Genomic DNA, 17,444 nt, shown 5'->3' on the forward strand with positions numbered 1-17,444 from the left:
GGTTTCATCCCCAGACCCACCAAAAAAAAAAAAAAAAGAATTTGAGCTTCAGGCTGGTTCTCTCTTGGGTATGGTCCAACAGTCTATGACAAGTATCATGCATCCTATAGTTCAGTGAATTTAGGAGTACAGGCCATTTCCTGAGCAGCTCAGTCCTTACTCTGCTCTAGACAGTGTGGACTCCATAGTGGAAAGATTATATTTGACTTTAAGGTGTTGAAGCAATTTGGAGAGAACATCTTACTTCATGCTTTTGGTATTTCTTTTTTAACATTCTATTCATCTTTTAATAAAATAGATTTATTTTCCATTGAAATATTAAGGAAACTGTGGGAAAACCAAATTTTTGAACTGTGAAGTAGCTACTAATTAAGTTATATCTTTAAGGTATTGAAACAAAATATTTGAGGTAATAGGCAATTGTTCTCAACTATTCTACATTGGAATCAGGGTCTCACTAAGTTGTGGAGGGCTCACTAAGTAGCTGAGGCTGGCCATGAACCTCTGGCCAACCTCAGTATGTTGTGGTCAGCCTCAGTACTCCCAAGTACTGAGATTACAATTGCCTGACTGTTGTATTCTTTTTATACATCATAGTGAGGTTTAAAGTTATACAAACATACATGGACACAGGTCTTGGGGCTTGGTATATTTCCTTTTGGATCCATACCACTCCCCCCTCTCTGTATATAATAGTGAGACAGGCAATTATAGCTTCCTATATAGATATAGCTTTATTTGAACTGTTTCCTTCATCAGTTCTCCTTTTCCCCTCCCTATACCACCTTCCACTCTTCTACTGGTCTCTCTTCTCAATTCTCTAAAGTCCTCTTTGTTTCTTATTTTCTCTCCAGCTTATACATATGAGAGAAAACATTTGATACTTGACTTTCTGAGACTGGCTGATCTCATTTAACATAATATTCTCTAGTTCTACCCATTTTATTGCAAATGACATAAGTTTGTTCTTTGTTATGGCAGAGTAAAACTCCATTGTGTTATATTCTTTATCCATTCAACTGTTGACAGGTATCTATGAGGGTTCCATAATTTGGCTATTGTGAATTGTGCTGCTATAAACATGGATATGCATGTATCACTATAGTATTCTGACTTTAATTAGTTTGGAAAGATTGCAAGTAGTGGTATAGCTAGGTCATGTGGTGGTTCCATTCCTAGTTTTTTGAGAACCTTTCATAGTGGTTGTACTAATTTACATTCTAACCAATAGTGTATAATGGTTACCATTTCCTCACATCCTCGCCAGTATTTACTATTGTTTGTATTCTTGATGATTGCCATTTTAACTGGAATTAGATGGAATCTTAGTGACTTTTCATAAGAAGAGATAGTATAGACTAATATAAATTCTGATTTCTTAAAATTTTAAATAATTGAGGATGCTTACATGTTCCAAATCTCCATGACTTGTCCAAAGTCCTAGTTCTTTAATGACATTGACAGTCCTAAATTCCTTTTCTCTCCTTCCTTCCTTCCTTCCTTCCTTCCTTCCTTCCTTCCTCTCTGTATTTGGTATTGAACCCAGGGCTTCACACATGCTAGGCAAGTACTTTACCACTGAGCTATATCCCAAGCCCATTTTATTTTATTTTATTATTTTATTTTATTTTATTTTATTTTTAGACTGGCTCTTGCTAAGTCACTTAGATTGGTCTTGCACTTTGTGATTCTTCTGCCTCAGCTTCCCTAGTAGCTGTGGTTATAGTCATGTGCCACCACACCTGGACTAAATTCTTTATTGTCTCTACAAAGATTTTTAGATACCCTAACTTGAAGTAGTAGTGTTTAGAGACACTAACTTGAAGCAACAAGATTAAACAGGCATTTGCTACATTTCAAGGAGAACTTTGAGATTGTTTTTCCTTCCTTCCTCCTTTCCTTCTTTCCTTCCTTCCTTCCTTTCTTCCTTTCATTTTCTTTCTTTTCTCTCTTTTTCTTTTTATTATTTTTCAGTACTCAAGATAGAACTCAGGGTCATTCTACCTTGTAACTACACCTCCAGCCTTATTTTATTTTATTGTGTGAGTATGTAAGTGCGCGCGTGCGTGCAGCACTGGTGGTGGAACCCAGGGGCATTCTACCTCCAGGTACACTCTCAGCCCTATTTTTGTTTGTTATTTTGAAACAGGGTCTCACTATGTTGCAGAGGGCCTCACTAAGTAGCTTAGGCTGGCTGCAGACCTGCAATTCTCCTGTCATAGCCTCCCAAATACTGGGATTACAAGTGTGCACCACCATGCCTGGTGTTTGTTTTTGGTTTAAATCAATTTCTTCCCTCTCATAGGCTGGATATGAAATTAAAAGGTGCTAATGCTGATACAGTCGATATGTTTCAGAAGGATGCTCTGCCTATGTTTTATTGTTAGACATTTAAAACAGTATGTAAAATTTCACAGTGATAGGTAGAGACTTAAAAAACGTTTTCTTCTTATAAAAACAGGCTTCCCATGCCTGTGGGTTATAATGACATTTAGGATCTATATAATTTATTTTTCTAAAATATAAAACTAGAAAGTCTTTGTGGGATTTTATTAAATCCAAACTAGTTTCTGTAGATAGAGACTGAAGTTTCAGTAGTCAAGCCACATGCCCAGGGTTATCCACAGATCTCCAAAGAGATAGTATCTCCTCTTTTCCCTGACCATGGAGGTATGTATTCCTACTACGAAAGTAATATTTGAAACATAATCTTTGGTATTCCAGATTTTGCAAAATACCATTTCTCAAATTTCCATAGGATATAATTACAATCATTTTTTATTTATTTGCTCTTTTAACAGTTGACTTTATGTAAGCCTTAATTTTCGCCTTTTTGTTATTTCTTTGTGCAGTCATCTTCCAGGTTCCTCAGTTTCATTTATTTATTTATTTATTTATTTTTATTTTATTTTATTTTTGTGGGACTGGGGATGGAACCCAGGGGCATTCGACCTCCGAGCTACACCCCCTGCCCTATATTTTATTCTTTATTTTGAAACCAGGTCTCACTGAGTTGCAGAGGGCCTCACTAAGTAGTTGAGGCCTGTCCGCGAACCGCAATCCTCTGGTCTCAGCCTCCTGAATGCTGGGATTACAAGCGTGCGCCACCAAGCCCAGCCCTCAGTTTCTTTAAGAAATCAATGCAATCATATTTTAGAAGCTTACACTTAATAAATATCAAACATAAATGTTCCAGAAATTTACTTATGATTAATTTACTTATAATTAATAGATATATTGCTTAATATATCTATTGCTACAGTTTTTTAAATTTGGGAACCATTTGAAAAAAATTCACATAGGAAATGAGAACAGAGTTAGTATAGAGTAAATTTTAAGTATTCTGCTCAAAAAACAAAGGGATTTACCAGTGCTAATCAAAGTCTCTTTTCAGTGATGTGAAGAATTCAATAATATTCCAAGAAAGTGACATTTGTAGTGTTTTTCTCTGACTGCTGCTGTTATTGTTGCTTATGCCTAATATTCACGAATTTGTAATTATATAAGAATAAGCAATTTTTTATTGCCAAACTACTTTATCTAATGAATCTCCAACAGGAAACTGTAGTGTATGTTTATGATCACCTTACTTGATTAAATTTCACCTCTTTGTCTTGATTATTTGTTCTGAAGGCTAAATTACTTCCTAGAATATATGTTACTGTCTGCAGATTTGATTATCATCCTCTCTAGCAAATGTGAGAAATAACAGAGACTTTTTTCCCTGGGCAAATAAATGTTTTCAAATATTCTCATTACTTACTCTTTTTCTTTTATTCATATAGTATGGCCCCAGTGATATACTTTTTATGATTCTTGGTTGAATGTTAAATTCACCATCTTTTTTTTTTTTTTTTTCAGTACTGGGGATGGAACTCAGGGGCATTGTACCTCCAAGTGACACTCCCAGCCTTAATTTTTAGGGTATTTATTTATTTATTTAGTTTATTTATTTATTTATTTATTTATTTATTTATTTACTTTTGTGGTGCTGGCGATGAAACCCAGGGGCATTCTACATCCGAGCTACAGCCCCAGTCCTACTTTTTATTATTTTTCTTTTTTGAAACAGGGTCTCCGTGAGTTGTGAAGGGCCTTGCTAAGTAGCTGAGACTGTCTGCAAACCATGATCCGCTGGGGTTACAAGCTTACAAGCGTGTGTGTCACCACACCTGGCTAATTTTTTATTTTAATTAAAAACCTACTGTGATATAAAAGAAATAGTTGGATTTATATCTGAAACTGTTACAAATGGACAGTGTATTTTAGACTTAGTGGATAATAAATTTTGATCTATCAATATATAATATTTATTCAATTGTTCTTTATGATTTTGTTGTATGCAGGTTTAGTGAGAAATGAGAGACTCAAGAGTCCAAAGGAATGTGCCAATTATAGCCTTTTTTAGCTGGCCAGCAGGGTACCCTCATTCTAGAAATCTGATTAGAGCTGGGGCATGCGGACTCACAGGGGTAAGGGTTTATAAGGAAGAAAATCATAAGTGGGTGGTCCATCTATTATGCTAAAATAAGCAGGCAAGTTTACAGAAGCAGAAACTTGTGGTTAGCTTATCTAGTATGCATGGTCTTTCTGTTTTGGTCAGGTGGTGGGTGAGGCCTAGGTTCCACCTCAGCTCAGACTTTTGGGAGGGACCCTTTGTTTACCACAAATCACAAAAATTCCAGGTGGAGAGATAGTCCATTATAATTTTAAAAGTATGGGCCTATTGAGTACTGCTGCAGGATGTAAATAATGAACTTTCTAAATTGTAAAACTATTTTTTCTCCTTTCCTTCCAGTTTGCCTCCCTTTTACTTTTGCTATTACATTTTGTTCTAAGTCCTTTTCATTTTCATCTTGCCCTCTTCTTGCTGTATTTGAGCTAGAATCCCCTCACACAGTATTAGAAGTTTATGGCAGTTTTCTGGCCTAAGAACTATATACTTAAATTGATAGGAAAAAAATTTCAGATATTATTAGCACCTTTTAAATGTGTGTTTCTTTTGTTGGGGTTTGAGTCGTACAGAATCCCAAATCCTAATTGTAATGGTGTGAGATGTAGCCTTGGGTTCTTGTTCCTAGCTACATTAGAAAAAATAGCTAGAACTCTACTGCTGTAAGCTTAAGCAATTTTTATTATTACAGAGGCAAAAAGAAGGGAGAGAGCAAAGCACTGCAATAGAGAAATAAATGCAGTGGAGTGACTTGAAAATAAAACACTGAAGTTTTGAATACCAAACAGTTTTTTATAAAGATTTATTATTCTTCGTCTTGCCCAACCAATAGTTTTTTTTATTTGACTAGGCGTGAGCCTGCTCATTAACTCCATGCATAACTTTTTTATGATTGTGGGGATTATGATTATGGGGATTTCTTCCTTGGCCAAAAGCCTTCTTCCTGCCTTGATGCAGATGTAGGACCAGGTCTTTGTTAAGACCTGAATATGCTACTTGCTTAACTTTGGGGTCACCTGGTATATGCTCCCCTTGGCAAAGGCCTGTACCCTCCTCCCACATCCTTTGGGAATTTTAGCCTATCTGATAGAAGTTATTTATTATGTAAATCTGTCTTTTAAAATATGAAGGCCCTGGGTCACAACTCCTCTTTGTTCTTGTGAATCACTTTTGGTGAGGGAACTCTGCATTTTAACAAGCTGCCTGAGTGCCTGACAGCATCTAGGCCCTGTCTACTTTTTACACTTTGAAACTTATTTTCAATACATTAATACCAAAGTCATTTTCCAATACCAGCACATTAATTACCTCCATTCTCTTCCCCAAGATGTCCTGAAGAGAGGTAAGAAGCTGGTCATATCTTTTATTGTATTTATTTATTTATTTTTGGTGGTACTGGGGTTCCTGGAAACCCTTCTACCTCCAGGCTACACTCCCAGACCTATTTTATATTTTTATTTGGAAACAGGGTCTCTTAAGCCAGCGCGGCTGGATTTGAACCTGCGCAATCCTCCTGTCTCCACCATCCAAGCATGGTGATTACAGGCTTGTGCTACCACGCCCGGCTGGTCATACCTTTTAGTTACTTAAATATCATTGTCTTTTCCACCCTTTTTCTTATAGTATTAATAATGAAAAGATACTTACTTACATTGAAATTTGAAGATTAGCTGGGCGTGGTGGCGCGCGCTTGTAATCCCAGCATTCGGGAGGCTGAGACCTGGAGGATCGCGGTTCGCGGACAGCCTCAGCTACTTAGTGAGGCCCTCTGCAACTCAGTGAGACCCGGTTTCAAAATAAAGAATAAAAAATAGGGCAGGGGGTGTAGCCCGGAGGTCAAATGCCCCTGGGTTCCATCCCCAGACCCTCAAAAAAAAAAAAAAAGAAATTTGAAGATTAGCTGAATTTCAAAACACCACACTAAACCATTAGATTGAAATTCCAGTGAAATTTGCCTCTAGAATCAGTAATAATATGTTGTGTTACTAGGCATAGGTTCTGAGTGTTTTCCTTGCATTCAGTCTTTTTTCTCACAGTAAACAAATGCCACTTTGATCTCTACTTTACTTTACACACAAGGAATCTAAACAAGGAGAAGTTGCACAGTAAATGAATGACTTGATTTAGAATTACTTACGTAGAATCTTATTTTATTTAAATACTTTTCTTGGCCGGGCGTGGTGGCGCATGCTTGTAATCCCCAAGCTTGGGAGGTGGAGACAGGAGGATCCCACTGGCTTAAGAGACCCTGTTTCCAAAAATAAAAATGTATAAAATAGGTCTGGGAGTGTAGCCCGGAGGTAGAAGGGCTTCCAGGAACCCCAGTACAAACAAACAAACAAACAAACAAACAAACAAACAAACAGTTTTCTTGTAGTACAGACATTATTATCCTTTTGAGTATCAGTGTTTTTTATATTTGGGTGATTTTGTGTTTGATATTTGTAAAAACAAAACATGCTTTAATCTTACCTATTTTTACTGATCAAAATACACATTTTTTTTTTTTTTTTTTTTTTTTGCAGTACTGGGATGGAACCCAAGGGCATTATATCTCTGAACTACATCCTCAGCCTTGTTTTTTATTCTTTTTGTTACGGTTTGAGATGATGTGGTTTTGGGGAAATTGTCCCCGAGGACCCCATTTAGGGTTCCGGACACAATTTCCCTCAAAACTCTTAAAAAAAAAAAAAAACCCAAACAGAAAAACCGCGGGTTCTTTTCCTGAGCTAATGGTAAGTACACATTAGCCCAGACTCTTGCTGAAGAATTAAAGAACTTTATTAAAAAGATAGAAATACAGAGGACAGTTACAGTCCCATGCCATTCTTGAATGGCAATGGGGGTGGTTTGAGTGAATGCCCCACCACCAAAGACACAACATGTGTACCAGACCTTTTATACCCATGACCTCGATCTTGTTTAAGAAATTCTGATGTAGTAAATGTCCCTGTAAGGTTTCTCCCCTTACCCTGTAAGGTACCTCCCCCCACCAAGGTGTCTTTCACAAAGGTCAATCTCTCCTCCCATCCTAGCTAGATTATTATGTAGATCTGTTTTTAGAAAGAGGAAGTCCTAGGTCCCTTCTCCTATGGACTTGCTAATTACTTTTAGCTAAGTCAATCTAAGTTTCAATAGCTGTTTGCTTCCTGACCAAAACCAAGACTAAGTCTTTCACAGATTTGCCCCTCACCCAATTTTTGAAATATCTTAATAATTAGAGCTTTCTCAAATCTTCCTAGGCCATTCCCAATACTGGTACACTTTTTATTTAGAAACAGGATCTCACTAAGTTGCAGAGGACCTCACTAAGTAGCTGAGGCTGTCCATAAACCATGATCCTCCTGTCTCAGCCTCCAAAATGCTGGGATTATAAGCATGCACCACCACATCCGGCTCAAAATGCACAATTTTAAATGGAATTGGTGAACTTGGTGTTTTATTTTGATTAGCTCTAAAATTACTTCTTAAAAACTTGTGGGAAATGTAGTAAAATAAATAGTGGTAACTAGGCATGGTGGCCGTGCATGTAATCTCAGCATTTGGGAGTCTGAGATTGGAGGAATGTAGTTCATGAACAGCCTCAATGACTACTTAGTGAGGTCTTTTGCAACTCAATGAGACCCTATTTTAAAATAAAGAATAAAAAATAGGGCTGGGGGTGAGCTCAGGGGTAGAATACCCCTGGGTTCCACCCCTAGTACCGCAAAAAAAGAAAGAAGAAAACTGAAATAGTAGCTTAATTTTTCATCATAAATTTTTTCTATTTTCTTAGACAATAGTTATATGAGTTTTAATACCCAGATTTTATTTTAGAATTAAAAATATCAATCTGAGTGAAGGTAAAGTGAAAGAATATGAATGAATAAAAGTATATAATTGGAAATTTTCAACTATTTCCAATAAGTTAGCATTAAGTTTGATTTAGCTCAATAATACTCTCTTGCAACTAAAGTGCTAAAATACTGCAAGGATGAATGAGATATTTTCCTTGATCGTAAAAAGTTTACAGTTTAGGAGGACTGACTGCCATGTATGCAACTAAAATACAAGGTGGACACATACTATGATGAAGCTACTAATAACTTGCATTGGAGACACCGTAGTATAAGCAAAGACTATAAGCTGAAATATATTGATAGTGAAGAGAATTTTGCTGTAGGGTTTGATTCACTAGCATTGTTGAAATTTGGCCAACTAAAGAGAAGATCATATGTAAAATTCCTTGTATCTTAGTCTTCTTTTTCATTCCTTTAACTAAAATACTTGACACAAGCAACGTAGAGGAGGGAATGTTGCTTTGACTCATGATTTCAGAGGTACATTCCATAGTTAGCCAACTCCAAGGGAGACATTATGGCAGCATGGCATGTTGGAGGAAAGCTGCCTTCTACTCAGTGGCACACAGAAACAGAGAGAGCAACAGGAAGTTATGAAAGACACAGATAGTCCCCAAGGCCTCACCCTCAGAGATCTACCTCCTCTAGCCATGCCCCACTAGGTTGAGTTCCTACCCTGTAAATCCATTCAAATTATTAAACTTTCATTAGATTTGTCCATTGATTACATGAGAACCCCAGTTAGGTTATTTCATCTCTGAATTTTGTTGCAATGGGAAAATGCTTTCAATACATGAGCCTTTTGGAGGATATTCCAATCCCAAACCATAACACATTGCCAACTTGAAGTTTGGCAGAAAACCAGAAATGATTGATGTTAGCCAGAATGATTGATCAGGAATAATTGTGGAGAATCTTGACTTTCTAAGGGAAGAAATTTGATGTTTAATTTCCAGAAAATAGGCCTTTATTAAAGATTTATTTAGATCATTCATGATTTTCAGTTTTTTAGAATGACAAATTTGATAGTAAAAAGCCTTGTTGGAGTCCGGAGAAACTGATGTTGAAAGAGCATTTAAACTGAAAGAGTCTAGATGAGAGACATGATGCACTCCTCACCCATGGCACTGAGGGCAAGGGTACCAAAGGTGTTAATGTAGAATGAAGCAGTTAAATTATGTCAAATAGGATAGAAGGAGGTTCTCTGAAGTCTCTAGTTTGGGTTGATGCTGGGTTGATGCTGATCCTTTTATAGGAGAATAGGGAACAGTGGAGAAAAAGAAAATTGGAAGAAATTAGAAATGTAGCTGATTTGAAACATGATGAAATTATCACTTTTTATGGATTGGAATAATACAGTTTGTTGTACAGTGGACAAAAAATATATATATAAATACCAAATCACACTTCAAACCCTTGATCTTTTAATTTTTGGCAGAAATTATAAACTTTTTACTATTTGGGCATTCCTCTTCAGGATGAAAGTGTTTGGCAATAGCAATGATCATCTCTCCTAAGCTAAGACTGAAAGCTGCTGAAGTCGAGATAGTCAAGTTATCCAAAAAGTACTTTTTGGACAAGCAAGATAATGAGAGCAGATACTTCAATGCCTGCCCATGACTTGGCATTTCTAGAGTGTCCTTGCCCTGTCTTCTGTCCACTGCAGTGAATCTCATTTCTCCCTTTTCACTTTTTCTCATGTCTTCACTAAATGTGTCTCTTCTATGGTTCAACTTTTTAAATTTGCACTTTCCCTTCAGCTTGTATGTAGAACACCACACAGAGCTCTGGAGCATATGAAAATATATTTTGAGTCACTTACATGCAGGGGATCATGAGAGGGGATGAGCCTACCTAGAAGAATGAGATTAAGAAGAAACCAAAGAGCCAGACAAAGTGGCGCTCACCTGGAATCCTGGCACGTGGATGCTGAGACAGGAGGATCCCAGGTTGAAGATCTCTTTACTGTAACTTAGTGAGACCTGTATCAAAATAAAAAATATAAACGACTGGGGTACACCTTAGAGGTACAGTCCCCCCACCCCTGATTTAATCTTCAGTGCCACAGGAAAAAAAAAAGGAAGAGGCCTTAGATAGAATTATACAAATGCTCACTTGTAAAAATAATGAAGTTTTTTTTTAAAAAAAAAACAACAACAAAAGTTGGGTGTGGTGGCACATGCTTGTAATTCCTGCATTTGGGAGGCTGAGACCAGAGGATCATGGTTTGCAGATAGCCTCTGCTACTTAGTAAGGTCCTTTGCAACTCAGTGAGACCTGGTTTCAAAATAAAGAATGAAAAATAGGTCTGGAGGTGTAGCTCGGAGGTAGAATGCCCCTGGGTTCCAACCTCAGCACCACACACACACAAAAAAAATGAAAAGAACAATAATTTTCTTATTTTTATTCTGTATGTGCTTGAGATTACACTGTGTGTGTGTGTGTGTGTGTGTGTGTGTGTGTGTGTGTGTGTGTGAGAGGGGGGGGGAGGGAGGGAGAGAGAGAGAGAGACAGAGAGAGAGAGACAGAGAGAGAGAGACAGAGAGAGAGAGAAGAGGAGAGAGGGAGAGGGAGAGAGAAACAGCTAAAATAGAAACAGGTAAAATGTTTTCAGTTACTACAAAAATTATATTTGGGCACAAAGTATTTGGAAATGGACCAAAAAAAAAAAAAGAAATATTTACTCAAATGTGTTGATTTTAGATAGGGTTGCATCCATTTGTATACTTTTAACTGTAAGACAGTTACCCAAACCATATGTTTTTTTTTAAATAGACTTTATTTTGTTGGTGCTATATTGAAGTTACTATTTTGAAAATCTTTTTCTTTTTCTTCTCCCATTTGCAATCCCTTAACAATTTCTCATGTAAACGTTGGTGGGGCTTAATACAAATTTAGGATGATTTGTTAGGAACTTTCCAAGAGAATAGCTAATATGAAATAAGATTTTCAAATATTATTCTCCTATGTGTTGATGATTCCAGTGACATTTTCTCTTGCTATTGTTACATAAGTCTTCCCTTCAAAATTACAAGCCAGGAGTGGTGGTGCACACTTGTAATCCCAGTACTGGGGAGGCTGAGACAGGGAGGCTGAGACAGAAGGATCGCAGTTTCAAAGCCAACCTCAGCTACTTAGTGAGGACTTTGCAACTTAGTAAGACCCTGTTTCAAAATACAAAATAAAAAATCAGGCTGGGGGTATAGCTTGGAGGTAGAATGCCCCTGGGTTCAATGGCTGTCCTGGAACTGAGATCCTCCAGTCTTGGCCTCCCAAATGCTTATATTACAAGCATGTGTCACCGTTACTGGGTCTTCCTGGAGACATTTTTCTGAGGAGACAGTTTTAATAGTCACAACTGAAAGCACACTTAGGCAATCTTTTAGGCAGAATCCAAGGATGCTGTTAAGTGTCCTACAGTGCACAGGATAGCCTCACGCTGTAAGTAATCATTTGGTTCAAAACGCCAGTGTGTGGCAGTTGAGAATCCCTGATTTAAGGTTAGAGGGACACCAACCAGGACAAAAGGATAAATAGCCAGCCCAAGGCTATAAGCCCAGTACTTGGGAGGCTGAGATGAGAGGATCACAGGTTGGAAGCCAGCTTTAGCAATTTCATATGTTTGGCTTATTTCCTTCACTTAGGAAAATGTCTGTTTTACCAAGTGAGGACCAACATGTTCTCTCTTTTTGAGTAATATTAGACTGTTACACAGTAATCACACCGCTCCCATTTTGATTAAACTGGTCAGAGTATTTAAGTAGACCCAAGTCATAGTTACAAGGAAAAGAATATATCCAAAGAATAACAGGAATCTCCAGAGGTATTTAAAAATCTTTTCAGCTATTTTCTAGACTTTCAAAGAAAAATATCTTCCATTACATCCAAATTATTTTATTCTAGTTTATACCCATTATTGTCAGAAAAAGGTTTTATCTTATTTATGTTTTTTTTTACTAGTAATTGAACCCAGGAACATTCTACTTCTTTTTATTTTTTTCTTTTATGTAGTACTGGGGGTGGAACCCAGGGGCATTCTACCTCCGAGCTATACTGCCCCCCGGCCCTATTTTTTCTTTTTTCTTTTTGAAACAGGGTCTCACTTTTTTTTTTTGCAAAAGACCTTACTAAGCAGCTATCAACTGCAATCCTCCTGTCTCGGCCTCTAGAATGCTGATATTACAAACTTGCATCACCAAGCCCAGCAACATTCTACTGTTGAGCCACTCCTTTGGCCCTTTTTATTTTCAAACAGGGTCTTGATAAGTTTCTGAGCCTCTCTGAATTGTTAAACTTGGCCTTGACCTGCAATCCTCCTGTATCAACATCCCAAGTACTGAGATTACAAGTGTATGCTTTTGATTTTTATTAAAAAAAGGCAAGCTCTCAATTGAGGCCACTCTAACATCAACTTCATAAGAGGTTCAGGTCTTGGTATATTCTGGGTGTTTTGAGAGAGATGAGTAAAAGAATACAGTGAAAGAGAAAAGCAAAAGATCAAATCCCACAGGTTATCATGATGCTCAGTGGACAGAAAAGCTGATGGCTGGTTTCCACTGCTGATGTGGGGGTACTTAACACACTGATTCACTTACTTCTACCTAGCTATCAGGTCCAGCCTGCCAAAAGTGGAGAACAATTCTTCCCTTGTGTGTGAGAATGCTCTGGCCAAAAAAGTGCATCAACCCACGTCCAGGCCCTACTCATGCTGGTGTGGATTGATACTGCAGTCTTGGCTCTTTCTTTGGGACTTCATCATTTGTTTCTGGAACACTTGAAATTTGTGCAACTAAGTACCTATGTATGACTTCTCAAGCAGCCCTGTTTGTGGCCGAAACCTTTGATACTTGCCCTTTAATGCTGCTGAAGCTCACAGGAGCACTTCTGTCCCTACTGTGTTTTTCTACTCTGCTCATTTCCTGCAATACACAGTCATCTTATTTCATTGAAATGAGACATTTTTAACACTTATTTGAGTGGATGTAGACTGAAGAAATATAGTGCAACTGATCTTCTGGGAAGGATTTTCATTTTATGGGTTCATTTGATGTTTAGATTCTTTAATTTCTAAACAGTTGTATTGAGTCATATTATACAGAGATAATTCTTGGTATTCCTTTGTGACATATCTATTCTAAAATATTTGTTTTCCTGTGGTGCTGGTGATTGAACCCAGGGACATTCTACCTCTGGGCAACATCCCCAACCTGATTTTTTATTCTTTATTTTGAAATAGAGTCTCTCTAAGTTGCAGAGCACCTCACTAAGTAGCTGAGCCTGGCCTTGAACCTGCAATCCTCTTGTCTCAACATCTCAAGTACTAGGATTACAAGTGTGTGCTACCATGCCCTGCTCTAAAGTGATTTATAGTATTGCTTAAATGTTCTCTTTTCCTTATTCTTCATTTAAAATTGTAGTACATCTCTTTTATTTCACAGACATATTTCATCCTGACCACTACATTCATTTTGCAAACCAAGGAACTTAATGATCACTACCTGTGGATTATGACTTAATCCAGCACAAATTGTTTCATGATTTTCATATGTTGTCAATAGCAAATTTACTACCTTAGCATTCATCTCCTATTATTTATTTATTTATTTATTTATTTATTTATTTATTTATTTATTTTGGTGATACTAGGGATTGAACCCAGGGGCATTCTACCTCTAAACTACACCTCCAGACCTAGTTTATATTATTTGTTTTGAAACAGGGTCTCACTAAGTTGTGGAGGGCCTCAGTAGCTGAGACTTGCCACAAGCCGTCATCTTCCTGTCTCAGCCTCCCAAGAACTAGGATTACAAGCATGTGCCACCATGCCCGGCTGATCTACTATTACTAGAGATTCTTGACAATATTTTACTTTTATAGGTAACATAATTTTTGAAAAGTACTTTGAGAGGGTATGAAAATAGTTCATACAGTGTTAAAACACTGTTAAAGCACATATATGGTAATTAGGTTGTCAAATTAATGATTTATCAGATAAAATCTGCATGAGGACATAAAAAATAGACAATGGGAAATAAAAATTCTAATAAATTATATTTTATTAATCTTAAGAATTTTATTGGCCAATCAATAAAAAGGAGCCTGAACTTTCCTGAGATATGAGGCATTGCCATGGATATGGTCCTACCAAATGCTATTCACTTCTTTTTTTTTTCTTTTCTTATCTTTTCTGTACTGGAGATGAAACCCAGGGTTGGTCTACCTGTGAGATATACTCCTGAGCTCTTTTTATTTTGAAACAAGGTCTCACTAAGTTGCTGAGGATCTCATTAAGTTACTGAGGCTGTCCTCCAACCTGTAATCTTCCTATCTCAGCCCCCTAAGTACAGGTATTATAGGTGTATACAACCGTGCCTGGCCTCTAATGCTATCTTATTCTGATGGGACTTATGTGAAGAAGGTGGAATGCAGAGGAGTCAAGGGGAATAGTATCTGGTCATGACAATATCCAGAAATGCCTTGATTTTTCATAGTCCTGGGAAGTAGTTGTAAAATCCTCCCATCTATGCCTCCATCGCCCACTCCACTTTTAAGATTATGGCTGCCTTGAGATAAAAGTCACTATAGAGCCATCCGGAATGGGAATCCTAGTAAATAATTCAAATATCCATTGAGGAATCAAAAACTAAATTTGTTAACTGAAATCTTTAGAACAAAATAAAGACTGGTTAAAATACAGCCCAGGTGGGTTGGTCCCAACTACTCGACAGGTATTAAAAGTATATCCAGCCGGGCGTGGTGGCGCATGCTTGTAATCCCCGCGCTTGGGAGGCGGAGACAGGAGGATCGCGCAGGTTCGAAGCCAGCCGCGCTGGCGTAAGAGACCCTGTTTCAAAAATAAAAAATAGGTCTGGGAGTGTAGCCCGGAGGTAGAAGGGCTTCCAGGAACCCCAGTACCACCAAAAAAAAAAAAAAAAAGTATATCCAATTTTTAGATTCAATTTGCTAAATATTGAACGTTTACTCTGTGTTCTATATAGATAAAGAAGCCCAGTCTCAGAGAGATTAATTTGACTGGGGTTACTTAGTTTGTGAAGGGTGGAACCAAGGTTCAGATATGTTTGTTTGGTTACAAAGTTCCTATTACTGCTCTACAAGCCTCCTATTCTTCACTTCCTTATCTGTCTGATGGTGTGAGAATTCTCTGTGCATGTACTTTATTTTTATTTAAATAAAGCATTAAAATGTGACCAACATGGCACAAGATTTGGTTCCAATGTACAGGGCTTCCTACTTGTGAGGGGATTCAGGACATTCACACAGGGACAGACACAATAGTTCAAGGAGCCTCTCATGAAGCACCCAATCAACTGTATAGAGAGTGCCTCATGTTGTCCGTAGAAGGTTTACTGCGGTGCATTGGACAGATTTGAACATCTTAGAAGACAAGATTTATGGAGGAATGGAAAATATTACACCTAAGCTAAGTGTGGTAATGCATGCCTGAATTTTTTTTTTTTTTTTTTGTAGGCAGAAACAGGAAGATCACAGTTTTAAAATAGGGTTGGGTTTGTAGCTCAAAGGTAGACTGCCCCTGGGTTCAATCCCCAGGTACCCTTCCCAATGTTGCCCCCAAATTGTGAAAGGCATTTATAGATAATGCCATTTATAAATTTGTTCACACACAGTTGACTGTGTAATTGCCCTTTGTTTTTTTGTTGTTTTTTTTTTTCCCCTGACCACTTGTTGAAGCGAGTTCTGTTTTTATTAGCTAAGGCCTATTCATTTCCAAGCCTGAGTCCAGATGTCATTGAAACTGTTCAGATAGTGACTATCCAACTCCTTCTTATTACTAAGTCCAGTGGAACCTTTTGGCTCTAGTCTTATTTGGTCTTTCTCTATAGGTGAAAGTACACGTCACCTTAGGCTTTTGTATTGCTAATGTTTTCTGTCTTCTTTCTAACTCTCCAATTCCGAGCTCTTTCATGAGTTCTTCCATTGCCTCCATCTAAAATCTACCTAGTGCACCTCATTAATACGATAACTTCTTAATCTATTTTTTTATTTAACATTTCTCTCCAAACTTGTTCCACTTTAGCTACTGGAATAATGTCTTGCATGCTGTCTTGACATCTTATTTATAATACTACTCATAAAATATTTCTTGCTTTCTACCTGTGCCCTGCCCAACCCCACCCAGACCTGCTCCTCCACTCATTCCCTCCCTGGAGCCTCACCTCAGCCATCCACCTGGAGTTCTGCCCACTTCTGTGTTCCTTATCAGTTCATATAGTCCAACAGCTATTCTGCTCACTTCTATATCCTTAATGGCTTTTACCCTTTTCCTTAATGTATACACTACATTAAGTGTATATACTACTTTTTGCATGCTCTCACAAATCTTTCCTCTACTGAATGCTTCACTTTGCTACTGAAAAAGGTTTCTTTTCCAAATGCAAATTAGATCTACTACACCCCGCTTTAAAATCCTTCCAGGGCTATCTGGTTCCTTGGGATAAATTCTAAAATCCTAACTGTGCAGATTCCTATACATTTTGAGTTCCTGTAAGTGTTCTCTGCTCTCCAGCCACATAGACCCCTCCTCAATCCTGCCATTTCTGGTTTTTCCAACTTACCTGGGTGCCTTTCCATTTGAATTTTCTTGGTGGGAAATGCCTTTTCTCCTTCCTCTTCTGACCCCTCTTTCCTGGCCTCCACTCTAACACCATCCCTTATTCTGACAGCCTTACTTGGTGCTCTGGGTGAGTGTTGCCATGCAGGAAGATATCTGCTGAAGGAATGACGCACAGCTTGCACAGGGCTGCCTTTTTCAAATTTGCCCAGAGCTGCCGGTAGTGTAGGGGTGGCTCTGATGCCACATTACCTATTTATTTGTCCGATTCTTTTGAAACTTACCTCCTTGGCCTGAGGGACTTCACATTTTATCTTTAGAACCTACTAGCACATCAGTTGTCCTTCAGACTGTGGCACAAATGATGCCTTAATAACCATGCTAGTTCACATGCATTGCTCTCACAATTTTCCACACCACATATTTATATTTATATTAGCCACTGGGAAAAAGACAAAGTAGATTAAAATGGCCTTTTAAATCACATGGGAAACCCTGCCCCTACCACCATCATCCTTCTAACATCTGTGTTATCCCTATGTTTCTCTAAATCATATTTTTC

The 17,444-nt window shown here is 37.8% G+C and overlaps 1 protein-coding gene across 20 annotated transcripts in view; it reads left to right on the top strand.

The window, feature by feature from the left end:
* Positions 1 to 17,444, top strand: part of CAMK2D (calcium/calmodulin dependent protein kinase II delta) — a gene marked incomplete at both ends in the record, with an annotated part of 339,011 nt that overhangs the window by 115,780 nt on the left and 205,787 nt on the right. The gene's annotated exons all lie outside the window — the stretch shown is intronic.

The sequence above is a fragment of the Muscardinus avellanarius genome, assembly GCF_963383645.1.
Source record: "Muscardinus avellanarius genome assembly, chromosome: 6".
NCBI lineage: Eukaryota > Metazoa > Chordata > Mammalia > Rodentia > Gliridae > Muscardinus > Muscardinus avellanarius.